The sequence below is a fragment of the Suricata suricatta genome, chromosome 10 (assembly GCF_006229205.1).
Source record: "Suricata suricatta isolate VVHF042 chromosome 10, meerkat_22Aug2017_6uvM2_HiC, whole genome shotgun sequence".
NCBI lineage: Eukaryota > Metazoa > Chordata > Mammalia > Carnivora > Herpestidae > Suricata > Suricata suricatta.
Window position 1 is genome coordinate 118,798,034 of NC_043709.1, and position 27,829 is coordinate 118,825,862.

General features: G+C 38.2%; 1 long non-coding RNA gene across 1 annotated transcript; it reads right to left on the reverse strand.

The window, feature by feature from the left end:
- Positions 1–246: 246 nt before the first annotated feature.
- On the reverse strand, positions 247–27,501 carry LOC115305510. Its single transcript, XR_003914820.1, has 3 exons — positions 27,445–27,501; positions 27,248–27,326; positions 247–275 (listed from the first exon to the last, which is right to left on the reverse strand). It is a non-coding gene; the product is annotated as an uncharacterized LOC115305510 (long non-coding RNA).
- Positions 27,502–27,829: the final 328 nt, after the last annotated feature.

Sequence of the window (27,829 nt, forward strand, 5' to 3'; positions counted from 1 at the left end):
AAATATATGCAGGCATACTTCTGAGATATTGTGGGTCAGTTCCAGACTCCCGTGATCATATGAATATCACAATAAAGCAAGTCAACAAATGTTTTGGTTTCCCAGTGCCTATGAAAGTAATGGTCACAGTATAGTCTATTAAGTGTCTAACAGAATTACGTCTAAAAAAAAACCAATGTACATACCTTAATTTAAAAATGTGTTATTGCTAAAAATGGCTAACCATCATCTGAGCTTCTAGCAAGTCGCGAGTCACAGTCACTGATCACAGATCCCTGTAACAAATATAAAAATAGTGACAAAGTTTGAAATACTGCAAGAATTACCAAAATGTGACAAAGAGACATACATGAACAAGTGCTATTGGAAAATAGTGCTGATAGACTCGTTCTGCACAGTGTTGTCACAAATGTTCAATCTGTAAAATAACACACGATCTGTGAAATCTAAACTAACCTAGAGACCTCCAGCTCTGACTCTCCTTTGATCAGATCTGTTTCCAGCCCTCACCTCATTCTGGGCCCAATCTGTACCCGTGGAATAAAAAATACATCAACAGAGGCAGAGAATGCAAAGTGGGTTTCTGTTTATTTTGCATTTTCATTTCTTGAATTGACATGGTTCCCGTTAAATTGTAATGATATGAGGGACAGATCTCCCAATGTAAGGACGCAGGTCTAAATCAAACTGACTCCATGACAGGCTTCAAGTCTCCCCTCTGCCCTTGGAGGCCTAGGTGTCAGTTTCTCAGAATCATTAGACAATAGAAGGGCACACATTGCCCAAGGCAGGAGGGACCACCCTTGTAACACCCAATCAAGAAAGGCCAGCTAACACCTTTAACATTTCTAAGGGCGGGCCTAAAGATAGAAGCTATAGAAAGAACTTTAAGACTAGTCACGCCCTACGTGAGGGTCCTGGGTCCAATCTGTAATTGGTCAATACTCTGCTGCCAATAATAATATGCTATAATGATTGGACCCCTGTACCTGTGTCACAATTTCCTGTAACTCCCCCTTCCCAAACTCATAAAAACCCTATCCCACCTTTGTTTGGGGTTCTCTGCATGGATCCACTGCGCTGGTGAAGTCTGTGAGCCTGAGTTTAGGCCCAGTCAGCCTAAACCCATAATAAAAATGCCCTTTGCTTTTGCATGTGTGACTCGGTCTCCCCGGCGGTCTCTGGTTTTTGGGGAGGATATTGAAATCTGGGCATAACACCAAATCACTTTTCAGTTTATCTGTACCTTCTAAGAAATTCCCAGGACACACAGATCTTATTGGAGTTGCCAATGACAACAGGTCATGACCACTTCCTCTAAAACATGTAGAAAGTGCACACGTGTCCCTACAGGCCTCCAGGCCAAGGTTTTCAGTTGTAGCCTAATCTGTACCACAGCTGGGAAGCCTTGAGCCCTGGCCTCTAGCGTTGTCCTCACTGATATTCTCCGAACGTTCTGAACAGAGGAGGGCCTAGAAGGCTCCCAATACACATTCAACTAGGTCAGCAGCCGCAGAAAAGAATTCCAAAAAGGCTCAAATGAAGCTCTTGACACCCAAGCTTTCCCGAATTCTTTGGCAGAGTAAAGTCTGTCACCACCTTACAGTTGGATCAACGCACAGGGTAGGTGTCTGCTCCCAATGTGGAAATGAACTCTCAAAATAGGACTTTGCATTGGGATACCACTTCCTTTTTCCTAGAGGAGTTTTAAACATATATACCTGAAAATAGGCCTGCCAGAACATCTGATGTTGTTGCACAGACATTTTTTGTTGTTCTAAGCAGCTTATTCTTACTTCTAAGGTGTGATAGATCGAAAGAAGCCAAATTAGAGCTGAGTGCAAAGTGTTTTTCCCAGGGAGGCGTCACATGCAGTATCAATTTTTCTAGGAACTAATAAAAGATAGGGACAAAGCATCATGGAGTCTAATGGATCTGGGTTTAATTTTACTTCTGGAAATTGCTGGTTGATGAATTTTGGAGGAGTTACATCAACACCAAGTCCATTCCTCTATAACATGGGTTTACCAGCCCAGACTTGGTGGGTTGTAGTAAAGATACAAGATAATCTATGTAAAGTCCCTTGCATATGCGGTTTTAGCAATGTATTTTAAGCACAGCTCAGCTGGCATTTTGCTGTGATCCTCACTGCAATGGCACCAAAGGCATACATTTTAAAGGTTCCACAACATAAAGCCAGTTTACTAAATTCTTGTTTTGTTTGATCATAGCTCCCATGCTTTAAGCAGTTTGATTCTTGCAATATTTATTTACGTATTCATGTATTATTTATTTTCTTAAAGAAAGATGCTACAGCACATTTCAATGGGGTTCTCCTACAATATTGTGAGCACCTTGAAGACAGGGTCTCATCCATCAATGCTGCAAGGTACAGAGCAGTGTCTGTCTTATAAGAGGCACTCAATCAATAGAGAAAGGTCCCTGTGACATATTCTGAACTGCAATGTTGTTCTCAGCACTGACTTCCAAGGGGAATTAAGTTGGATGAAGTTCAGAGATGAGTGAAGCTCATTTATGCTTTTCTATGTTGAACCAATGAAGACAAACCCAAGTGAAACCAGACAGGAAACCTCATTTACATGGCTGGAGGGCAGAACATCAAGAGAGACTGATTTGTTGTTACCAGAGCACCATCCCTGACTCCCAATGGTAGTGACTGATTATGAGAACTAATTTTTACACACACCTTACAAAGGAAGATATACCGAGACAGATAAGCATACGAAAAAATTCTCAGCACCATTAGTCACCATTGACATATAAATTATAAGCACAACGAGATATCACTACATAGCTACAAAGAATGTCTAGAATTAATAAGACCAACCACACTGAGTGTTGGTGAGGTCATGGAGGGACTGGAACTCTCATATTTCACTCGTGGGGATATAATGAGGTACAGCCACGCTGGAAAGAGTCTGGCAGTTTCTTAAGAAGTTAAACATATAACTACCTAATGATCCAGTTATTTCAATGCTACGTATTTACTCAAGAGTAAGAAAAACCTGTGTCCCTACAAATACTTAGCTATTCATAGCAGCTTTCTTCATAATAGCCAAAAAAACCCAAACAATTGAATGAATAAACAAATTTCAATATATTATATAATAAAAAAGGAGCAAATCATTGATATACACAATATGGATTAATCTCAAAATAATTATGTTTGATGAAAGAAACCAGATCTCCCTCTCCCCTCAACAATGCATATAGTGGAAGTCTCCATTTTTATAAATTCTAGAAAATGCAAACTCATCTCAGTGACAGATAAGAGTACTAATTTCCTTGGAATAGAGGTGAGGGTAGGAGTCAGAGAGCATGAAGAAACAAAAAAGCATGAAGAAACTTTTGGGAGTGATAAACAAGTTGATTATCTTGACTCTGGATATGGTTTTATGAGTGTATACATATGTCAAAATGTATTAAGTTGTAACTTTAAATATGTGCAGTTTATTTCATGTCACTTATACCTCAATAATGTGAAAAAAGAACATTAAGATGTATTTGTGCCAATTCTATTATTTGGTGCTTAAATTACCTTTAATAAAGTAAAATAATGAATGAAATAATGCAAAAAGTATCAAAATAAGAAATTAAATCATATGTGTTACAAACACAACTGGCTCACACAATGGGAAACAGTCATGTCTTTTTTTGCAGCATTTTCCTGCCACCCACACTAATAGGAGAAATTAAGCAGGATTAGCAATATTTTATTTAAAGAGGGAGCGAGACCTAAAAAGAGAGAGAGGGAGAGTGTGCAAGCCCTAATATCAGCAAAATGCAAAACATTAACTGTTGATGACCTGATTTACTAATCAGGGTTGATATAATGAGTCACTGCTTGAGACCTAAGAATCTTCCAGCTTCTCAGAAGATTCTAGCCATACATGTCATGAGCTGCAAGTGCCTGACCCATTTAATGTCACAAGGGACTGCTTGGCAATGAAGAATGTGGCGCTGGATGAGAGCCAGGATTTGGCGCGGCTCTTCCCCTGCTGCCTCCTGCACCTGACACCAAAGATTTAATCAGAGAATCACAAATGCTGGCAACAAGTCAGTCAGTTAAGAAAGTAATCTGAAATGAACCTTAATTACGCCCACGGATGTCTTCTCGTATCCATGTGCCCTATCACCTCCTTCTCCCCCAGAAGAAATGAATTCTCTTACACCTGACCTGGGGAGGAAGCTAAGAATGGGACTAGGAGTCTCTGGGTAATCCGTGTGCTTGGCATCAGGTGGGTAACTTTCCCAAGGACAGATCAATCTGAAATGGCCAGCAGAAGAGTTTCGAGATTGAAGTCCCTTAGTAAAGAATGTTAGCAGGACTTGGAGAATCAGACCTCTCATCAACCCAGCTCTAAGAAAAAATTAGAAATAATGGGAGAACCAAGACAAAAGCACAATCAGAGGAAACTAAATTATATTGTGTGTGTGTGTGCACGCACGCGTGCGTGATGTTGTTTTACGTTATGTTATGTTATATATAAATTCCAGAAGGAAAGGATAGACTCTGGACACAATTGTTGTTTTGTTTTCTTTTCTTTCTGGAAAGATATTTGACATGACACAGGCCATTTGGAAGCAGAGGACTACACCTCCACACTTCTAAGGAGAAGTACCGCTAATATCCTGCCTTTGACTCCCAGGAAAAAAATTCAAGAGACAGACCTTCTATATTTCCATAGCTGTATAGGAAAAATGTAAGTAGGGATCAAGGATTATTTCAAGAGAATATCTGTAGAATCCAGATTTGTTGCAAGGGCATTGGGCTAATTTTATTTTTCTTTTCTTCTTTTTAAAAATCAGAATAGGATAAAACAAGTCTACACTGGGATTTGACCTCTTCACCTGCAGTTTAGTTTCGTTTATATGAGAGTATAAAGACAATAATCTGAAAAGACTCAACATATAGCTTTAAATTTTAAAAATATAGTATATTCCTTTCTGGGCTCAAAACACATTTTAATATAATAACAGGCTCTAATGAGGACAGAATCCATTAGTTAAATAAATAAACAATTAGGTTGGTAGTAAAAGTGCCAGCATAGGTAACTTACTCTGAGGCAGATGGTAGCTGATTCTTGGACACAAGATAGAGAGAGAAATTACTGCCATAGCCCTGGAGCTAACAAAATTCAGGACAAATTTGGAACAATTCGGTAGCATCATTATGTCATAATGCTTCATATTCCTAATTAGCACTCTTTCCATTTCCCACAGAAGGAAAACAAAGTTCTTTCTCCAAAATGGTCTCCATTTAGTATTCATTAATCTATACGCTAAAAACGAATGTTCTCAGTTGCTTTGGTAAATGCTTAAAGTTCATCAAGTTGCTTATTTGCTTAAACAAGTTTCTTATTGATTTTCTTAAATTTTATAAACGAATGTTGATTTTAAAAATGTATTCCTACGTGATTACTCAGAACAATGCATTCAGATTTTGTTTTAGAAGTTTACCCAACAGACTCTAATGGATTGAAGTTCATTCTAGAAAATCAAAATGTGTTGTGATTTAAGGAAAATTTGTTAATGGGCTATTATCCAAACACAATGGCGGTTTATTTTCAAAGCTCACACTTGCTTTGACTGGAGTTTTCTCATTGGTACCAGATTCCTGAGTCCTTCCATCAGTTCTTATGATTCTTACAGATATAAAGCAGATGGAAATGATTTGCCTGAAAGAAAGTTGAATGGGATTAATTTATATATTTAGGCTCTTGTTCTCAAAATAATTATATGCCATTTGGATACTTTTACATAGTTTATAGAAATGGGTGAAAAATCATCTATCTAGTCTAGGTTGCAAATTCTTTTTAAAAAATGCTGTTTGGACCATGAGGGAGGTTGAATAAGTGGTCCCCCAAAGACATTTGTGTTCTAATCCCTGGAAGCTGTGAATATGTTTGTTTGAGTGGCAAAAAGGAATTAAAGTTACAGATGGAATTAAGAGAGCTAATCTGCTGGTGTTGAGATGGGGAGGTGGGGAGAGGATATCCTGGTGGATTCAACAGAATCACAAGGGTCCTTGTGAAAGAGGGAGACAGAGGGATCAGAGAGAATTGTGAAGATGCTCTGGTGCTGGTTTTGAAATTGGAGGAAAGGTCATAAACCATGGATGCAGGAGGCCTCTAGGAGTTGAAAAAAGTTAAGAAGTAGACTCTTCTCGAGATTCGAGAAGGAATGAAATCCTGACAACCCCTTGATTTTAGCCCATTGAGACGCAATTCAAATGTCTGACCTCCAGAACTGGAAGATAACAAGTTTGAGTTATTTTCAGCCACTAAGTTTGTGGTAGTTTGTTAGAGGAGCCATAAGGAGCTAGTGCAGGTAACTTATAAGGGCATCTTGAGATACCCTCCAGAGCCTGAAATAGTCATTCATTCCAGCCTTTACCCTTTATTCAGGAACCATATTCTGAATGCCTACCATGAGCCAGGCAAGAATATTGCCCCTGTCCTCTAAGAAGTTTGCCACCAGATGGAAAACAGTCTTATAAATACATAAACACAACTAATGAAATAAGGACTTATGAATTACGCTAAATATGCTTTTAAGGAGCAAATGCCTATGTAACAACCTGGGCTTTTGAAATCTAAAACAAAACATTTAGTCTCTTGGCCCACAAGTCATTTGAAGAGTGAGAACAATACATTTCACCAAAGACAGCTTCAGGAATGAAGATGGTGCTCTTGAACAATGTATCCAGTTATTGCCAGTTACATCTTTACATCTGACCAGCTCTGCTGACCAGAAGCTAGCACAGACACTTCATCATAGGTGACCGCTGGGCCAAACAGTAGTCTCCTGGGCTTCTGAGGGCTCCGAGGCCTGGCTTCTATGGGTTACCAGGGAATCAGCTAATTCCTGTCACAGGCAATTTTAACTACAGGTGGATCTTTAAAGCAAGCTAGTTACGCCTTGTTTTTATCCTTTGCAAAAAGCCTCTTCCTAATCTTACCTCCCAGTTACCCGGAAATTCTCTTTGACTCTCGGCCCATTCCCTACTTCCTCTACTGTGGTGAAGACAAGTTATCTGAAAGCAGTTAAGCAGTGGTCCTGATGTGATACATTACACCTTTATAGTATATTAAAGGTGACAATACAGGGTTCATGCCCAAGGAAGGAACTGATAACTGCAGATAAAACATCAAGCACGGTGATCCAGGAGAAAGAGAAGTACTAGGTACACATTTTATGTGGTTTAATCAGGCCACATAGACACTCTTATCAGGACGTTCTGATGTGGAACAGTCCAATTTACCACCCCCCCTACCCCCCACACAAAGACTCAGCCACAGAACAAAAGTCATATGGAGTTTTCATTTAATTAAACCTAAATTTTATACATTTTGAAAAGCAAAAAAATAATAATAAGCTAATAGTCATAACAATTCAAAATATATAACTCAGGGGGAGAAAAGGAATCGAAGGTGTCATGCATCTGGAAAATAACTAAGGATGGATCTTAGGAGAATTAAGTGGGTGATAATATGAGCCATTTGAAGCAATAAGTGCTCATCTTGAGAGAAAAATCCAAGCCTTGTTGCCAAGCGTAGAAGAATTATCTTCAACACCAATTAATACAGTTCTCTTTCCTTTTCCTTTTTTTTGCCACATAAATGATGCTTATCAAATTATTCTCAACTACCATTATCAATATACTTGACATTGTGATATTTTATAATCATGCAAATACACCTAAGATTTTTTAAGCATTTTTCTCTTCTCAGTTGTGGAGTGACCTTTAGATATAATTTCCCATACAAAAGGCAAAGATTTGCTTTTCACAGAACTAAATAAATACCTTATTAAGTAATTCACCTAATACTTGTCAATTTTATACATTATTCTATCACTGAATCTTTGATAGAGATAGTGACCTTTTTGATAGAATTTTTTTGGTAAAATAAATGGAAATAAAAGTTACATCATAATAGTATATCAAGAGATACCAGAAAACAAATTTTCACTCAAGACTATGTAGTTACCAACATCAGGAGTTCTTTGTTCATCTCAGAAGTACAAACGCTAAAAGTAGGAATATGATCAATGATTGAGTATATTCTCCTTTTATTTTGAGAGAAGGAATTAAATGAAATACAGTTCACACCTCTTTTCAATCATTCTGAGTTAGCCTTCGGAAGTCCTGAGCTGCAACCAACATCATGAAAAATCTGTCAAGGAAAATGTCCTTAAAGGGAAAAGTAGCCAAATAGGGGGAAGAGGGACTGGTCAAGCTTAAAAAGGAAACAAATTTTGTTAGACAAACAAGGAATATGACAGTGAAGGAACCGACTTTTTAAGCTTTTTGGTTCATCAATTTTTGCCAAAATGTCTCAGATTCTACTGGTGGCAGGATACAGTGGCAAAATCTTTAAGAAAGGGGGAAGATAGGGGCACCTAGGTGGTTCAGTCAGTTGAGCATCTGACCATTGGTCTCAGATCAAGGCATGATCTTGGGATTCATGGGTTCAAGCCTCACATCTGGCTCTGCACTGGCAACATGGAACCTGCTTAGGATTCTCTTGATCTCTCTCTTTCCCTCCCCTGCTTGTGCTGTCTCTATCTCTAAATAAATAAATAGGGAAGGTATAAGATGGTCATGATAAATTATACACCTTTATTCCAACACCCAATATGATGAAAAGGATGAATGTCATTAAACACAAAGGGCAGACACCTAGAAACTGTAGAGCAAAGGAAAACAAGACTTTGTGTGGAGGCATATAGCAACCCAGTTTTCCTCTCCATCCACTGATGGCCCATGCAGAAAAAGTATATGAATCATCTGTGAAAAATTCAGGAAGGTTTTGAAATCTTTGCATGTGACATTGTCAACAACAAAATCCAAGGATGTGATCATATCCATGTGACTAAACTATGCAAATCACTAAAAGTTTATACTACAGCTTGTAACTAGCAGAGGGAATAAATCAAAAGTGACCTAGCACCATGGTTCTCCCCAAGCTGGATGCTGCGGGGACCCTTCCCCAGAGTTTCTGATTCAGTAGGTCTAGGGTAGGACCTGAGAATGTGCATTTCTATTGAATTCCCAGATCGCTCTGCTGGTCTGGTGACCACAATCTGAAAAAGACCAACCTAGAGAATCAATGTGGAAATTGGCACACATAGACACCTTTTATACAGGTATCTTTCTCAAATAAGCTCTTATTGTGACTACAGATGGTCAATAACGTATCATGCCATGATGCCTCTCCTTTTCAAAAAGTATTGCCTAATGTATTTCTCACTGTTTTCAATATACATATCTGTTCTACCTATAATCAATTGCATTAACACCTCCAATTCCTTATGCCTCTCTATATCCACACATTTTACAATTTTCCCTAGAAACAGGCTGAGTCAATTTTCCTTGCTCCTCAGTTCGGGGCTAGGCTTGTGACCTGCTCTGGCAATAGAATGGGGCAGGAGTGACAGCGTGTCAGTTCCCAGGTGAGTCCTCAGGAGGTCTTGCTTCATTCTGTTTACAGCATCATGGGGAAAAAGCCTGAGCTAGCCAAGTGGCCCCAGGAAGAGGAAGAAAGGCAAAGAAGGCAGATCTGCCCCCCTCTAAGCTGCCCACCAAGCCTGGACCAAAACAGAACAGTCAACCAACCCACAGATACATGAAGGAAGGTAGCCACGATCAGCCACACCAGCTGAGATGTGTCAAGCCCCCCTTAGATCAGCTGATCACCGACCCATAAATGTGGAAGTTCTAACAATGGTTGTTGAAGCCATTGAGTTTTGAGGTAGTTTGTTCTGCAGTATGTATAATATTGAACACATGACTACTACACACTAAACTTTCTGTTTTGTACCACTAGGCTAAATTAACTGAGCAATAGAAATCAGGTTTTATTTGGCCTTATCTTTGCTACCCGCCTTTGGGGTGGAAAACATTTCACTAATTTAATGTCATGCCTCTTCTGTTTCAGGTGACAGTAGGGTTTATGATTTTATAAAAACTTCGGAAATAAATTATTTGTGCAATTATTACTCCATGACCTGAAATCCAATCACATTACCTTGTAGAATACAGAAATCCTCCAAATCACAGGCTTTGATAGAAATGGAAATAAATCTGTTAATACTTGGACACACTTTATAAGTTTGCTATTCTCTTTTAAACATTTAAAAGTTCTTTATTTTTTATAAAATAGCTACATCATTCAGGATCCTGTAATTTGAATGTAGAAAGCTTAAAAAAATAAAATAGGTATATGGCATTACATTTTATGGAAGAGAGGATTATATTATTAATTTTGACAATGAAAGTTACAAGTACTGCTTTTTTATGAAGTTACACAGCTAGTATCAGTTTCCTTCCAACAAATATACAGAAGCTCATTGAATAGTGACTTTTCATCAATAGCTCATTGTAAATTTTTAAAAAATCAATTATCTTGCTTCGAGACAAGGGATTTATATAGTAAAAGTATGGAGGCAACCCATCTTCTATCAATGTAATTAAGAGCACAAAAGAAGCACTTAAGAAACCAAAGAAAATCTATTTGAAAAGTACCAGAGAGAAAATTTCTCTACATGTTGGTGATATTGATACAAATTGAAAACAACAGCTTTTCATAAGAGACTAAAAATATATACACATTATAAATATACAATGTCTAAACCAGTCATGTGATTTCTTTAAAATTCATTCCTAACTAGTTTGCTTCAGTCTTCCTATGCATATGACTTTATAAAGCTTCAGAGCTAGATATTGCTACTTAATAGACACCAAAATAACATTTTATTTATGTCTTTTCTTAAGTTCTTCTCATAGCTTTGTCAACAGCCCAGTGTTTTGGTTTTTTTTTTTTTGTTTTTTTTGTTTTTTTGGGTTTTTTTTTGCAGTGAAAACAAATCACCATAGCCATTTCTCACATTTCCTGTTCCCTATCACATCCATCATACTGAAGGCAACTGCATTTTCCTTGTCCAACCTTGGCCAAGTCCTTTGAGGGTCAAGGGTCTGCCTTTTCCACAAGGACATCCAGGAGACAGTGTTGTCAACAATCAACATGCTTCATAGTTATTAGATTTATTTATCCATCCATTCATGTGACAAATATTTATTGAGGACAGTTATGTGTGAGGAGCCATTTTAGGCTTTGGGGATAGAACAGGGACCAAAACAAGCCCCCCGCTCTCTTGAACAGACAAAAAAATGGGCCTAACAAAGATATCAGGAAAGAATAAGTGCTGTAGGAAAAAGCAAAATAAGGGAAGTAGATCTTTTTTCCCTTTGAAGGACTCGAAAAATTTCAGATATGTTTGCTGATTCTCTCAGCCTGTCATTTAAAGTGGGACGCTAAAAATGTAGTATGTTCAAACAGAGCAGATTTAGCTAAATGAATAAACACTAAAGAGAAAAAGAAATGTTCCCATGATACAAAAATGTCCAAAACCCCTCCCATCAGCATCTAATTTTCTAGTGCCACTGATTCTACAGCTGAAGTTAGAAGCAACTATTTCAAGGCATTTTGGAGACAAAGGAAGCGTAACAAGGTGTGCCCCTATGCAGGCACAGGTGGGAGGCAACAGTGACAGAGTTTTTGAAAATGAGAATTGTTTGGCTGCATTTCATTACTCTTATCTTCTCTTCCTTTGACATCTTTTTATATTAAAGAAAAACCTCTAGGAAAAAACTGGAAAGAAAAAGAAAATGATTTTTCCAGTGACTCTTGCACTAAAGCAAAAAGAAGCTAGGTTGAAATAAAGCCTCATGGTACAGGTCCCTGTTCTAAGATAACGGTTAAACTCTTGAAAGTGGGAAACAAGATTAACACAGAGTTTTCCCAGAAAGGTGTAGCTGTTACCGCCTTAATATTCATCTAAAAGCAACTCCAGGGGCACCTGGGTTGCTCAGGTAGTTGAGTTTGACACTTGATTGAGGTTCAAGTCATGATCTCATGGTTGGTGGGATTGAGCCCCTGTTGGGCTCTGCACCGACAGTGTAGAACCTGCTTAAGATCCTCTCTCTCCTCTCTCTGCCCCTTCCCCACCCTCTCTCAAAAAAAATAAATACATAAACTTAACAAACAGAAAAGCAACTCCAAAGATCGTTGATCTGCAGAAGACCTGGTCACTGGGCTGTAATGCAGATTAGCCCATAAAGCAACACAGAAGAGCTGTGAGGAACAAGGAAGTATCCCTCAGGCAAGATGGCTTCCCAGTTCCGTTCAGGTTTCTTTGCCCCTGCGCCGTGTCCTGTGTCCACTACCCCGCACCATTCTACTTCTAGCTCCCTTTCTCTTGGCAAATATTCAGGCCCCAACAAGCAAGACTTCACCTTTATAAACTTAAGAGCATTTTAAATTGTCAATATGTTAGTGGGATAATAATAGCATTTGCTTTATAGGGTTATTTATAGAGTTATAAGCATAAAAGGAGCCAAAATTTGTAAAATGCTTAAAATAGAGCCTGGTTTATAGTAAGTGCTCATATGCTTGCTAAATAATAGAAGTAAATACATGAAATAAATCTGTAGTGATAGTCTTTCTTTAGAAATCAAATGAAACATAATGTGAGACCCTTTCACCCAGTTCCCTCCTGTGGATATCTTGTAGGATATCTTCACATCCCTAGAACTCTGTTTAATTAATGTGTCTACATCTAACTTGGCTCTCAGTTTGACGGAATGCCTTAGTCGCCAAAATGGAATCCATGTACTTTAGCAGGTAGGTACATAAGACCATCCACTAAGTGGGAGGAAAATGTTAGAACTTCTCTTGGTTTTGTTTTTAACTACAAGTAAAATAAAAATTATGCTATTCTAATATGTTATACAAATTGACAGAATAAGTATGCATTTGAATTAAATATGTAATTATTGGGGACACACACAAAAGTGTTTTACTGATGAAACTTTCTGAGGGTACAGATCATCTGTATGTTCTTCCCTGTTTAAGGACCATTAAAAGAATAAATATGTCAATTTTTACATAAAAAACACAAAGTACAGTACAAAATTTTTGACATGGAGTTCCTGAATCCTTGGAGGATCTGTGGATGGAATTCAGGAGACGTATGAGCCCCTGAAATCACACTAAAAATTTTTATAGGGCTGTTACTGGGCCTTAATATTGTTTTCAAAAAGCCAGTGACTCCCCAAAAATTAGTGAGAGAGAAACGTGTCAAAGTTCTGAAAGTACTTTAAAGCACATATTTAAATGCCTCCTTTAAACAACATAATCTTATTGAAGGATTAGTTGTTTTTAAAGAATTAAAGCACTCCAGAGAAGTGACCTCAGCATGACTGGCTATGTAAGACATCTTCCTTTTGTCTCCCTTTCGTAACAACTAATTAGATCCATCCTCAGACAAGGGCACCTCTGTGGGAAAAGTGGAACTCACCACCACAGCTAAGGGAACTGGGAGGAGTCCCCACCTGTACGTCCTGTAATCAGCAGACAGACCCCAGTCCAGGCTGCAGAACCAACTGAGTCAGCTAGCCTACCCCTCCTCCTCTCTGCCATGCTCAGGGGGAGACCTATACTGGGCAGAAACCCACAGAGTCCAGCCTTCTTGAGGGGAGATTCTAGCATGCCCCTGGGGGGGCATGGAAGAGAATAAGAATTTGATGCAGAAGAAAGGGTAAAAAGAATGTTGCCAGCCCCCTCCCTCCCTCCCCAGATGACACAGAGGGGGCCGAACTGTCTGGAGGTGAGCTCTCCTGCAGGAAAAAAGAGAGGGGTGAGTATTAACCTTCCCCCATCTGTTCAGGAAGCAGCTGAAGAAACTTGTTCCTTTCCAACAGCACCCAGAGCACTGAGGTAAGACCTGCATGACTTGGAGGATGAAGACTATTGGGATAGAAATAGACAAGAATATAAAAAGAGTTAAAGAAATGCAGTTCATGCTGACTGCCATGAGGACACCAGCAGGAAGCTTGCCCAGGAGCCTGGGGGAGATCCTCACCCAAAGATCACCTCACCAGGTCCACTGGCACCCCCAAGCTCCTGCGTGCTAAATCCACACCTCCCCCAACTCTGCAGCTAGTTCTTTGTGCACACTCAGGAGTCAGTGGTGAAAGCCTAGTAAACCAAGTGCTTTCAGAAAACCAGGTGAGAATCAGTAGGCAAGGAAGTAACCACAAACTTGAAAGATAGTGCCATCTTCTGGAAAACAAGAAAGAGGTTTCTGGCAGCCAACTTGAGTTGTAAGGATCAGGGAAAACAGCAACTTCTGAATTCTGCCAAACCAGGAAACAAAAGTATGGAGCAGATGTCTCCATACAAGGTCAAAGAAAATCCCAAGTATAGCAGAATCAATGAACAGAATACCCCAACTGAAGGCAACTAGTAAAGATTTGAGGAGGTATCTTCTCCTTCAAATGGGGAAATTGCAATGCAAAACTGCAAGGAAGAGGAAGAATCAAGAAAACATGCCAACACCAAAAGGTAACAATAATTTTCCAATAACTGCATTCAAAGACAGAATTCTGTGATCTGGCTGATAAAGAATTTAACATAGCTGTTTGGAAGAAGTTTAATGATCTACAAGAAAATTCAGAGAGACAATTTGATGAAATCGTGAAAAACTTTATGAACAAAATGAGAATCTGAGAAGAGATTGAAATCATAAAAAAATTACCAAATAGAAATTCTGGACCTGAAGTATTCAAAGGATGACACATAAAAGGCAACAGAGAGCATCTACAGCAGAAGAGATTAAATGGAAGACAGATCGGTGCTCGAGTGCGAGAGCAAGAACTTTGAAATAAACAAATTAGAAAATGAAGAGAAAAGAATGAGAAAGAGCAAAGAAAGCCTCCGTGATCTGTGAGATTCCTTCAAGCATAAAAATATTAGAATAGCCAGATTCCAGAAGAAAAGGGGGGGGGAAAGGCAGAAAATTACTTTAAATAATGGCTGAGAATTTTCCATATCTGGGAAACTTGGACATCTAAGTTGATGAAGCTAATAGATTCACCCTGTTATCTCAATACAAAAAGGTCTCCTATGAGACACATTATAGGGAAACCATCAAAAATCAAAGACAAAGAGAGAATCTGAAAAGGAGCCAGAGGAAAAAAAGATTGTAACTTTCAAAGGAAGCCCCATGAGGTACCAACAGATTTCTCAACATAAACCCTATAGGCCAGAAGAGCATGGGATGAACATATTCAAAGTGTTGAAGGAAAAAAAATTGTCAGCCAATAGTCCTCTATTCAGCAAAGTTATTCTTTAGATGGGAAGGGGAAATAAAGAGTTCCCTGGGGAGAAGGGGGAAGGCTAAGAGTTTAGTATCACTAGACTCACCATACAAGAAATACTGAAGGAGTGCTTCAATCTGAAATGCAAGGACAGTAATCAGTGACATGAAAGCATAGGAAAGCATACAACACAGTGATGAAGTGAATATGCAGTCAGATTTAGAAAACACTAATTCTGTCATAGGATACAATGCTAACCACTTAACTACAGTACTAAAAATATCTATGGCTACCCAGTATTGTTAATGGTTACCCAGTATTAAAAAAGGTAAATTGGGACCTCAGAACCATAAAATGTGGTGGGAGAATTTTTGTATGTATTTGAAGTTAAGTTGTTATCAGCTTAAAATACAGTTATATCTAGGTTTTATATAAGCTTCATAGTAACCACAAAGCAAAAATCTAGAGCAGCTTCACAAAAGATAGAGGAAACAGAGCATAATGCCACAGAAAATCACCAATTTACAAAGGTAGGCAGACATAAAAGGAAAAAGACATAAGTTGAAATATAAGCAACCAGAAAGCAAAAAAATAAGATGGCATTAGTAAGTTCTTGCATATCAATGATTTAATGTAAATGGATTGGAGGCACCAATGAAAAGACACAGAGTAACTAGGTGGATTTAAAAAACTATATGCTGCCTACAATAGATTCACTTCAGGTTCAAGGACATGCATAAGCTCAGTGAAGGGACAGAAAAAGATGTTCTATGCTAGTGGAAACCAAAAGAAAGTAGGGTAGCTACACTTATATCAGAAAAAATAGACTATAAGCTAAAAATGGCACAAGATACAAAGAAGGTCATTATATAATGATAATGGGCCCATTCATAAAGAAACTATAACAGTCATAAAAACGTATGCACCCAATATCAGAGCACCTAATATCTTAAGCAAATACTAACAGATCTAAAGGCAGAAATAGACAACGGTACAGTAAGCAAGGAAAATCAGTATGCCTCTTTCAGCAATGGAGAGGTCACTCAGACAGAAAATCAACAAAGAAACTTGAACGTCAACCGTAGATTAGACCAAATGGACCTAACTGACATTTATAGGACATTCCATCCAACAGCAGCAGAATCCACATTCTTCTCAAGAGCACATGGAATATTCTGCAAGATGGATCATATGATGGGACACAAAAACTGTCTTAGCAAATTTTAAAAGATTGAAATTGTACCAAGTATCTTTTCCAACCACAATGGTATGAAATTGGAAATCGGCAAGAGGAAACTTGGAAAATTTACACGAATGTGAAAACTAAACAACACAATCCTGAACAACCAACCAGTCAAAGATTCCAAAAGGGAAATAAAGAAGTATCTTGAAACAAATGAAATAGAAACACAAAACACCAAAATCTATGGGATGCTGCAAAAGTAGTTCTAAGAGGAATGCTTATAGCAATAAACATATATTAAGATAATACAACAATCTTAAATAAACAACTTTCAGGAACCCAGAAGGAAATTTAAAAAAGAACAAAATCTGAAATTAGCAGAAGGAAAGAATAAAGATTAGAGTGAAAATAAATTAAATAGAGACCAGGAAAACAGTAGAAAATGTCAACAAAAATAAAAGCTTTTTTTCATAAACTAAATAGGCAAAGCTTTAGCTAGATTAAGAAAAAAAAGAGTTAGGACTCTAATGAATAAAATCATAAATGGAAAAGAAGATATTACTACTCTTACTACAGAAATACATAGGATCATAAGAACTATAAACTATAAGCAATTATATGCCAGGCAGACTGGATGACCCAGAAGAAATGGATAAATTTCTAAAAACATAGAATCTACCAAGACTGAATCAGGAAGAAATAGAAAGCCTGAACAGACCAATAATAGGTAATGATATTGAATCATTGATCAAAACCCTCCCAACACAGAAAAGTTCAGAACCAGATGGCTTCACTGGTGAATTCTATCAAACATTTAAAGATGAACTAATACCAATGCTTCTCAAACTTGTCCAAAAAACTGAGGAGGGAGAAACACTCCCAAACTAATTTTATGAGGCAAGCATTATCCACATATGAAAGCCAGATAAGAGCACTACACGAATGGAGAATTACAAGCCAATATCCCTCATAAACATAGATGGATCCTCAAAAACGTGTCAAACTCATTTCAAAAGCACATTAAAAGGCTCATACACCATGACCAAGTTGGATTTGGGATACAAGGGTGGTTTTACATAATTATAAAATCACATAATCCTCTAAATAGATGCAGAAAATACCATTTGACAAAATACAACATTCCTTTATGAGAAAATCCCTCAACACATTGGGTATAGAAATAATATATGTCAACATAATGACGGCCATAACACGAAGCTAACATACTCAATGGTGAAAGACAGAAAACTTTTCCTTTATGATTAGGAGCCGGACGAGGGTGCCCAGCCTCACCACTCTTATTCAGCTGAGTACTGGAAGTGCCTAGCCAGAGCAATGAGGCAAGAAACCAAAATAAAAGTCATCCAAATCGGAAAGAAAGAGGCAAAATTGCCGTTATTTGCGATTATGCAAGTTTACATATACATAATTCTACGGCCTCCACCAAAAAATTCAGTTCTCTAATGGGTCTAAGAGAAGTCTGCAAGGAAAGGAGTGAGCGCTTCCAAGTGCTTCACTTGTCAGGGCTGAAGCTGGAAGTTAAACCCCTGCTGAAATTTTACCCCTGCTCATCTGAAAACCTGCTCTCAGAAAATCCTCGGCTGTGTACTGCTGCCTTCCCTGCCTCCCTCCCACTAAGCCTTACCAGGCACAGCTCCGTCCTGGGATCATGTCACTGCAGGATGGCAAATGAGAGCGCTTAGAGAGGTTGTGCTTTCTGCTTACCCCAGTTATCCTGAAGAGAACCCTGCATGGGGTTAGCGTTTCCAATCCCCTAGTCAGTGGGCAGAACGTGTCCTGGGCACCACAACAAGGACAAATGAGCACTTGCGCCCTTCAACTCTATTTTCAGTGATGGAACTCGAGATGCTTACTGCCATCCTAGTACGTGGGGTTCCCTCACCTTAGACCCCTACACAGACCAGTGGCCCAAATAGTATCTGGAGTTTAGATATTTAGTAACATGGTTTTGAAAAGTCTCTGAGACAGAACCCTGCTGGTAGAAAAAAAATTAACATCCAAGATATTTCACACTGCCAGGCAACAAGAAAGTGTTTGAGAAAGTATAAACTGCAACTTAGACATCCAGGTAACCATAATTTTGTGAGCTACATAAGGCATAAATACAAGGAACTTTAAGTAATTGAGCGTAACTAAGAAGTAAAATAATAAAAAAATATATTGAAACACACACAGGATTGCATTCACTAAATGAATCATCCAGAGAATAACAGTCAAGAGAATTCAGAGAAAAGGTTAATGGCTTCAATCTGGAAGTAATCAGTAACACTAAATAATCTTCTAGCATTCTTCCAAATCTGACTGCTAGCTTCTACAAGAGTCCCAAGGATGCAAGAGTATTCCAATGAGTGAAGGTGAGAGGTAATCCAGCTTTTATGATTCTCTATGTTTTCAAAGAACTTCAGACAAACTGGATATGTCAGTTCCGTAATTGAGTCCAGGTCTATGTATACTAGGAGAGTCAGATGTATGATGGAAACATCCATTCCATTCAGGTCCAAGCAGCAGGTGACAGGGGCAGTACATTCTGTTCCCTGCCTGCAGGCTAGCCACATAACTCATTACAGAATTCAGAAGTCTTGTGATTTTATCTACAAAGTTGTGTCTGTGTTGAAGGTATTCACAGTCCTTATAAACTCATTTTAATTTGTGTACTAGGTAAATTGATTCTGGGAGCTGTTCGGCAGAATCTGTTATAGAAATCTTAGGCTATTTTACCACTGAAGAAATGTCACCACACCAAAGTCTTTGATGAGACCCAGAGCTTTTGCTTTTTACTTAATTTTGTTAAATTAAGTGGCCATAAACTTTTAGTGCTATCATTATTACAGGGTTGTCTTTGTCCCTTTACAGATACATGAATAATTCTGTCTCTGACTTTGGAGAAGATCTCATCATCTTTATCCTTGTGATAAAGTTGAGATTTGAATTGGTGATAGACAATGGGAAATTTTATTGCTTTGCTACCTCAAGATCCAGCCCAAATGTCACTCCACCCATGAAATGCCCTGTCTTTTGACTCCATTATTACTTTGCATATTCACCTATTAAATCACACCTACTTCATTGTAACCAGTTTATAGGAGTAAATGTCCAACTTCCCCGGTAGACCATGAACACCTTGAGATATGGGATGGTCCTGATCCCCACTGCATCTCCATGCCTAGCACCATGCCTAACTAACAGTTAATGTTAAATGAATGCTCTTGAGTGTTTTACTTCTGATTACTTGGTTAAAGTGAACACACAGGTACATAGCCCTCACACATCTTGAGGCACAAATGGCTGCAATTAGTACAGGCTGTGTGAGTGGGCTAGTTGAGACTAGCCAGAGGTGGGAGATAGTGTGGTTGGATTGAAACTCATTCCATGAAGTCACACTGGAGTCCGGAAGAGCCAGGTGACTGTTTCTGGGCCGTGGCCCATACTTGATTTTATAGTGCCTTTCTTAATCTTCAGGTTTTCCAAATTTCCCATAGGGACCATGTCCCATAGAAACTTTTGGGATTGAATGAGGACCAGAAAATTTCATATTTTCACATGAAATAAAATAAAATTTCCAAGTAACAAGACTTATAATGTGGTGACCACTCTAAAGTCCTGCTTGCCTCTATCATATCCTTTCTGCTGTCTTAGACTCTTGTAGGTTTTCAAGGTAACTATTTAATAATAATAATAATAATAATAATAATAATATTGTTATTAGAGAGAGAGGAAGTGAGCTGGGGAGAGAAGCAGAGGGAGAGAGAGAGAGAATCCCAGGCAGGAGCAGGGCTTGACTGCACAACCTTGGGATCATGACCTGAACCAAAATCAAGAGTTGGATGCTCAACCACCTGAGCCACTCAAGGTGACTATTCTAAACAAGTGACATTCATTCATTATATGTTTCAGTTAGGAAAATTGTTACAATGTTTTATGATCACCCAGTTTTGAGAAAAAATTGGAAAAACCACCCTAATGCACATAAAACAGTAAAAGAACAATGCAAAACAATATTTACTTTAAAGTATTAAAATTAAAGATTCCAGTTTAAAGTATTACATTGATTGGTGATGGCAGTGTTTGTTGAAGAAATTAAGATTTCAGAACAATCCTAGAAAAATTTCCTCCTTTGGGGCTTCATGGCATCTCTACAATTGTCCAGTGGGATAACTGTGCCTGTGTCAAAGAATGTGCACATGTAGTTTTCATCAGTGTGCAACGATTAATCTTGTGTTAGAAGAAGGTGACATGGGGAGGGAATTACTTAACTTGTTTGTTACCTGGGAAGACTACCATTATAGTTCCTTGCCAAAATCAGAGGTGACTACCTTATCTGAGCTAGGTATGGTTTTAAGATGGACATTTCAGCTACAAGCGAGAGAGAATCAAAGTGGTCCTCCACACTTCCCTTTATTCTTCACCCCAGGCAATGCTACGCAACACACAAATGTTCTACAGACTGGTTCATGGGCCACGGCCAAAGTCTTCATTCCAAAAGTCTAAGTAGTAGAACTTTGGAGCTGGAATGGCTTGCTTGTCTTGGGGAGCAAACCCACTGGGGGTTGTTTGCATCCTTTAGCCAAAAGGTGAGGGTGCAACCAGGTGACTACAAAAAAAAAAAAAAAAGAATCCTCGTTTATTACTTCCTTGGGATAGAAATTTTTGGTTATGGGTAATAGTCAATCATAATTACATTATTTCAATGGGCAAAACCCATAACCCATAACCACATGAATAGCCCTGGATAGAAGGATTTTCTGCAGGAATTTTATAAGGATTATGTTTCACTGGTTGCAAAACATACATAACTATATTTGAGGAAAGATGCACCTTAGTATAAGTGATAGGCAACCATCACAATTTGCTAATTGTATTTGTTGCCACTGAGAAAGAGAAACATATCAACTGAAGGATATTGGAGAGATTCAAGACCCTGGAAAGGAATTTTCCTGAGGGTCTCAGAGCTCCCAGAACATCCCCAATAGAGACAGATTTTTTTAAAGCCGTGTAAGTAGCCATTTCCATTGGGTAGCCACTTTTGATTCCTGCATTCTTAGTCTTTCTCAGAGTTCTGTGATTTCCACACTGTCCCTATCAACCTGTATGCATAAAGTTAGCTATTGTCACAAATATAGCATCATTTCCTTCAGGAAACAAAAATCCAGTAATCCGCTGATTTTTGCGTTATTCTTGGCAACTTTAAGATTTTCCCTTCTCTAAAATTCCCTTACCTCTTTTTTTCAACATAACTCCCTTAACATGTAGAAATACAAACTCATTCATAATAATCTAAATCTTATCAAAAGGGTAATGCATATTTTCAAAACTAGATCCATATCCCAGGGTTACATAAACCAAAGGATGGGGAAAGTCAGCATACTGTGGATTGAGGAGGTGGAGGAGAGTTTCATGGAAGAAGTTGTGAGATGGGCCAATTATGAAGGATTTGGATAAATGGTTAAGATCTGTGGTCAAGAACCAAATTATTGTACAATTTTTTTTATGACAGATTGAATCACTATACCAGAAACCAGCTACCGCATTGTGAATTAGATCCAAATATATGTTCACTTTGAAAAGACAAACATCTATGGGTCTCTGAAAAATAGCAATGCATATAAATAACACAGATTCTCTGGGAGAAGTGAGGGAGATGTAGCTCTGGTAAAATCTGCAATCTGAAACATATACATACGCAACCACCAGCAGATTTTCCTGTCATAACCTGGTAAATATTAAATCACTGTATGCTTGCCATAGTGTGGCTTATGAAGTGCTGATTCATTCTGTTGCTTAGACACCACAGACTGATTCTAGTTTGTAGTCTGGGCTTTAGTCATTCAGAGCATATTAATTTTAAGAGTAGTGCTTACCCATCAAAGAGTTATTGACTATCACCCAATGTTTTCATAGAAAATTCTCTTACTGCAACTTCCCAGTTGCTGACCAAGGTCAGATTCTAAACACCGTTCAGCTTTTCTACCCATCCTCTCAAGTCCCCAGGAGCACAGGATTCTGGTATTTGGGCTCTCACAGGGCAATTTAATTCTGTCTTCTATTTAGAATACTCTTTCTCTCTTGGCAGTAGAGTCTGGTGGTGCTGGCGTGTTTAAATAAAGTCTTCCAAAGGTGAAAAAAAACCCTATCAGTTTATAATGACTGGCTGTGTTCTAATTCTTTTACTAAGAATGATAAAAGTACTTAGAATTGCCGTTTTTAAAAAGATTTTTTAACTTGTTGAACTATTCACGCGATACAAGTGCAGATTCAGCAAGCTAGGTCAGCACTAACAGACTAAAGAAAGTGATCAACTATCCACTGAAATCCATCAGTGTGACTAAGAAAAACATGGTCTCCAAGCCTTTGCAAAATGTTCCACCCGACACTGCTCGACTATTCAAAGCTTACCGATCATTTATGTGCCATTTCTAATCTCGTATGATCCTCGCAACTGTTTCTTTACATTTTTATTTCAAGTGTATTCCGTCGTGAGCCAGACTGCCTTTTTTTGTGGCAATTTTTGAAGAATTCAGTTACTAACTTGCTTTCCAAGGGACAGTTGTGAAAAGCTGGGTAACCTCTGAATTGCATATAAATCAAGTCAATGACTCCTAGCTTGAAGACATTTAGAAGTGAAATGAACTTCTTTCATAAGGCGCAGATGTAAAGTAAAGTAAAGTAAAGCAGGAAAGCTCTGTGTACATGAGTTCACAGTAATTTCAGGGATTTTTGCATTTTCTAACACAGATACTTTTGGGGGGGAATGTGGCTAGAAAGTTTCTATAATGTGTGATTAAAAATTATTTTCTGCCTTACCAGACTTTCCTTCATGCTGTCTGAGAGAGGGGGGGCGTTGAAAAGGGAAATATCAAAGAACAGAACTTTACATTTCAGATCACTTACCACAAGCACTTATGGATGAGTAAACCCACAGAAATTTTTATATAAACCTACATGACAGCTTGGGAAAGGATCAATGAGCCACCAGGACCCCAAAGGAAGTCTATGGAAGCATTTGATGCTGATAAATCTGAACCTGAGTTGAAGGTAAACTGAAAAGTTTCTATCTCAAAGGGTCCTAGTATCTTTCAAGTCAAGACTAATAAGGAAAGAAAAATCAAGGAACAGAAAGGAGGATGACAACATTTACGAAACGTGGAAGATTTCTCATTGTACTCTAGAATTGTTTATTTTCCAAGTTGGCTCTAAACCCAAATGTCAACTAAGGTTTATAAAGACAAGTCCTTATTGAACCTGTAATATTTATTAGAGAAAAATATATTGTTACACACACATAATTAAAAACTAGAGAGATGTGGTAAAAGGGAAAAAGCTTAAGAATCGTCTCAGACTGGAATTAAAAAAAAAATTTTTTAATCAGGAAATACTGCAGCTGCCTGGTTTCAGTTCAGGTCATGATCTCACAGTTTATGAGTCCCAGCCATGTAGGGCTGACAGCGCAGAGCCTGCTTGGGATTCTCTCTTCCTCGCTCTCTGCCTCTCCCCTCCTCTGTCTCTCTCTCAAAATAAATAAGTAAACTTTAAAACAAAACAAAAGAAAAGGTAATACTATGTCCCCTGGTGGCAACATATCCCAAATGCAGGAAACAAAAGGGAAATAAATCCCTCTTGGGGAGCTTGATTTACAAAATTAAGTCATAAAATGATCACCCATAGCTCTTGGTATGATTGTTGTGGACTCTATTACACATTGTCATGAATTGTCACATGTGCAGAAATCTTATCTCCTGACAAGCTCAACTTTTATGAGTATTAGAGCTATATCCCCTACCTCTTATGAAGCTCTATTTATACTTAACACAATCCTAATTGACATGCAAGCTACTTAATTATGAATTAAACTGAATTAAATTTAATTCACTGTTCTTGATAAATAAAAGCAGGCTTGCAAAGCCATAATTTTAACCTAGGGAAAAAAAATCTGTGGATTTCCTCTCTTTATCATTCCCTACCACCCTGGACCCCACTTTCAGTGCCATGGTTGCACCTTTAATTTTAGAATTGATTGATTGAGAAAATCCTATGCATATATTCAGGCATCACTTTCTGAATCACAAATGCCACCATACATCCCTCCTTTCCCTGCCCATGGACTGGTGCAAAACACATACGCTAGGAACTGCTGGAATAATTTTAGGAGCATATTTTAAAGATGGATCAACAAAAGATAATAAATTAAGATTTCCAAGGTACCTTTGAACTATGTTGGGGAAATATTTGGAAACTCATCGAAGCAGGCAAACAGCATGTGTGATGAGGGGATAAATTATTACAGGAATAGAAAATTATAGAAGCAATAGAAGGCACCAGCCTGAGGTTGGCCAACTGCTGACACGTCTCCAGAACTACCAGGACAATGAACCAACTTGCACGCTGTGAGTTCTTTGTTGTGGTCTCCTGCGTCTCCCCAAGCGCCCTTTCATATTTCTATCTCCTCAAGACTGTTGTCTTGTTCACAAAGAAAATAAGCTCTTTTTTTTCTCTGATTATTTAAATATTGCATACTCATTATGCAAAACTCACACCTTATGTGCAAGTGTTTGGAACAAAAATAAATGCTGTCTGAATCAATGGAAATCAATAGCATTATAGTCATGTGTATGCTGACCATGAGGATTTACTTTCCTGTGAGTTACCCACTCATAACCTTTGACCATTTTTATTGTCTTTTTCTTACCAGGCTCTAAACTCTATTTGTACAATATTAATATTGACCACTTTTGTTAACTGCTTTGCAAATAGTTTTAGTAGTTTTGCTACATCAAACTTTTTATATCTGTAGTCCTTATAGGTATTTATATATTTTGTACATTTGTTATTTTTGCTATATGTGAAGTTTTTATATTTATACAGTCTAATGCATCTTTTGTAGACTTTCCAGGAGGCTTTCTGGAATACTGTTGGGCTTAAGGCACCTAAGCATGGTTGTTTGTCACAAGAACTGGAGAAGTCAACGTTTGTCAAGGGTCCTGGATGCACTGATGTCTCTCTTGTTCCTGAATGGTGATGTAAACCTGTATCTACAGTGGTAGGGATGTTGCAAAACCTGGGATATTTCTCTCCTGGAGAGACCCCACCTCCACCAAAATGTGTCACTGGCGTGGGCACACCTCACAACACTCCAGGGACGTGGGCCATCTGGATTTGGCCTGCAAGTTCACTTCACTTCCGCTCCTTTCTGTTTCCATGTAACCAGCTCAGAACCCACCGCCTATGCACGCTCTCCACTATGACATTCCTAGGGCATCTCTACTTTAGAGGCTCCAGAGCAAACGCTTGATGTCATCCTGCTAAACTTGCCCCACTCTCCAGTCTTCTTTACTCAGTAAATAGCAATTTTATTTCATGCTGTTCCTCCCATCAAAAACCTTGAACCTGTCCTTGACTCCTTTATCAAACCTTGTTGGCCTTTCCATCAAACAGACCCAATCTTACCTATTCTCACCTCACCATTGCTATCATTCTGGTGGTAGAACTGGCTACAGGTCTTGAGGAACTGTATTCCTTTGTTTTTCACCATCATGAAATAACACCTTCACTCACACACCCCCAATACTTCTATTTTGTTTGAAACCTTCACAGAGATGATCTCCCAAAACGATATTTTTTCCACAGCTATTAAACATTACTATGAAAAACACCAATAGAGAAGGAAACTCACACCCAGTATGGCAATATATTTTCACTCTCAATCCCTTTTTTTTTTTTTTTTTGGAAAGAGAGAGAGTGATTGGCAGAAAGGGTTGGGAGAGACAGGGAGAGAAAGAGAGAGAGAGAGAATCTTAAGCAGGCTCCACACCCACCACAGAGTTCATCGTGGGACTTGATCTCACAACAGTGACATCATGACCTGAGCGGAAATCAAGAGTCCAGTGCTTAACTGGCTGAACTACCCATGCACTCCTCACTTGCTTTTAATTTCAGGGTGTGTCCATGTCGAAAAATGCGTGAAAAAAATAGTTATCCATTTCAAACAAACTTTTCCGTAGACATAAGCATATACCACTTGAAGAAAAGTTATAGTTTGTGTTTAGATTTGTACATCATCTGTTGATCCTTAGACTTATTTTAAGATATTTAAGATGGAGTATTTCAGTGACATCTCTTTTCTTCTAAATAGGTGATATATATGTCAAAATGTACATTTCTCTTTATATGTGATGTAATTGATGTGAACACTCATGATTTTATTCTAAAATAAAATATATTTTAGAACTATATTATTTGATCATTTTAGTTATATCTACTAGCTTTATCAGTGGCCATAAGCAATACAGCAATTTGTAATAATTGGATCTTATGAAATATCTTTTAGGTGTACTGTTTAAGGAGTTATTATTTCTGTATGTAATATTTTTATACACTGTATTTTTGGTTAACCTGTTAAAACTATTTGCCCTTTTTTATTTCTCTATGTCATGATGGAGCAGTAAAGCAAGAAAAGACATGTTTGATTGATAACCTAGAGATTACCAGATGTAAAACAAAATATAGCCAGAAGCTCACTACAATGCTATCATCAAGGTCTAGAGATGGGGGGGCCTGGCCAAGTGGACATCCTGAAAACTGGGCACCAGATGAAGGGTTTCTGAGAACACTGAACTTCAGCAAGCAGTTGTATGAAAGAGGCCCAGTGATTCAGAGAAATTTCTTACAACAATGTACTTTGATATCTGAGCATAGTACATTCATTATTTTATAAAGTAAAAAACACTATTCTAAACACTCTGAATGTAATATAATCATTCTCTTTCATTTATTTGAATGGTAAATGACAGTATCTAAAAATCATAAAATTAAAATAGCCGCCCTTTTTTATATGTGCATTTCTATCTAAATGAAATCTACCATACCTCAGGGTGTATGTTCAGTGCAATATTTTCTCTCCAGTCTCGGTCTACAGCCAATACTTCGTGCTCTGACACTAAGATTCTGAAAGCATTCATTTTTTTTTCCAATTTCAATCCAATTTTATATACTTAAAAATATATTTTCTAGAAGTAAAGAGGAAAAATGTCAGAGATTATTTTATTTGTGCATTTTCACTTACTATTTCATAAGTAAGCCTCAAATGAGTCTGTTTTCCTTTTGAAAACCTCACACTTCCATGAGTCTTCACTGAGAAGAGTAAACAGGAGTAGAATGTAACCTAGCAACCGTCCAAATTCCATCCACATTCTTGGCCTGTGCTGTGGTTCTATGGGCAAGAACCATTCAATCCAGGAATAAACAAGAAAGAGAGCCTAAATCTTTGTGACAATGCTGGAGAATGAGCAGTGAACAAAGCATTATGCAACACGATTTCGCCTTTTACAAGCTCCCTAGGGTTTTTTATTCTGGTAAGAGGACAGAGATTTGGGTTCAATTAAAGAGGAAGCTAGTTGCCATCTACTGACAGGAGAGCGAGGTTAAGGAGTAGAGGGCATTGAAAGTGC